This window comes from Triticum dicoccoides, chromosome 4A (assembly GCF_002162155.2).
Source record: "Triticum dicoccoides isolate Atlit2015 ecotype Zavitan chromosome 4A, WEW_v2.0, whole genome shotgun sequence".
Taxonomy (NCBI): Eukaryota; Viridiplantae; Streptophyta; class Magnoliopsida; order Poales; family Poaceae; genus Triticum; species Triticum dicoccoides.
This window is the reverse complement of record NC_041386.1, coordinates 488,089,888-488,091,166: the sequence shown is the minus strand read 5'-3', so window position 1 is coordinate 488,091,166 and position 1,279 is coordinate 488,089,888. Positions and strand designations below refer to the sequence as shown.

The window sequence follows — 1,279 nt, the reverse complement described above, 5'->3', positions numbered from 1 at the left end:
ACGGACGAGGCATGGTCGCCATCCACCAGCTCGTGTGCGGCCGGTGCTGCTCGCAGCTGCGACTGCTTGCGCCCGTCCGCGCTCTAGCGGCTGCTGCAGCCATGATAGTCCGGTGCTCTTCCTCTCCTCCCGTGACAAGCCATGGCAGCTCATGCTCCAGGACGAAGACAACCTGCTCGAGGAAATGCCCCAAAGAAAACTGTCTTCAGAGAGAAAAGGTAACTAGGGACCCGATTGCATTTTTAGCCCGTTTATGTGTGGGGTCGGGCAGTCAGATTCGCGTTTAATCCAGGCAAAGCGAGCAGTTTTCACACTTGGTAGTTTTTTGTCACGGATTAATAAAAAAAATGGTAGTTTTCGGGACAAAATCGTAAAGTGGTAGTTTCTGTCACGTTTCCGCGAATTGTGGTAGTTTTTGGTTAAATACTCCACCAAAGGCCAGGATGGTACATATGAGTTCCACACCTAGAATGCATGCTAGCTAGCTCTTGATGAGAGAGAAATAAAAGGAGGGACAAAATCTTGTAGGTAGCTAGAGAGAAGATCTAGACAAGAGAAAGAAAATAAAAGGGGGGGAGTGGGGGAAAAGCTGTGCGTGGGGGCTGTGCTGTGAGGATAATGGAAGTGGGAGGTGGGTGTCCCTCCTCCACTGCCTCATTTCTCTTTCTCTCTCTTAAAGACTTAACCAATCGGTCTCTCTCTCTCTATCCATCCATCCCTGCTTTTCCCTTTCAGCTGGAGGAGATCTCGGGAGGAAAGATATATAGTCCAGTGTCGTCTCTGTAGAGAGCAAAAGGGAAAGGAGCTCGCAGCAGGTACTTAAGCACTGACATGAGTGATCTCATGGTCCAGAGATACCCTCCTCCTCCTCCTCCTCCTCCTTCTTGTTCCTCCTTCCTCTCTCTTCCCGCCTCTCTCTAGGATCTTCACCTCTCATGCTCTTTTAGAGAGAGAGAGAGGGGGGAGAGAGAGATTACTTATATGCAAGCTGTACGCACGGCTAGCACGTGTGCATGCAGGCAGAGCTGCATCGATTCTTGAGGTAAGCTCATGATGTGTGCCGGTTGCGTTGACATCTGGTTTCTTTGTTAAATCACTTGATGAAGATGGGTACCTTCTCTTTTTCCTTATTTTTATAGTTTGTTGATACTGATGCCTATTCCACACACACAAACATCTCTCTCATCCTCTCTTCTTCCAGAGCTTTTGAGCTTAAGCTAGCTAGAGTATTGGAGTTCTTCCATGCATACATGCCATGCAGCTTACCTCTCTTTCCTCC

General features: G+C 48.6%; 1 protein-coding gene across 2 annotated transcripts in view; it reads left to right on the top strand.

Moving 5' to 3' along the window:
- Positions 1-676: 676 nt before the first annotated feature.
- Positions 677-1,279, top strand: part of LOC119286343 (BEL1-like homeodomain protein 1) — a 5,746-nt gene continuing 5,143 nt past the window's right edge. The window contains exon 1 of one of the 2 annotated variants that reach the window (XM_037565716.1): positions 677-815. The gene's annotated coding sequence lies outside the window, so the exon portion shown is untranslated. Of the gene's footprint in view, positions 1,043-1,279 lie in introns of both variants that reach the window. The other variant, XM_037565715.1, reaches the window with a different exon arrangement.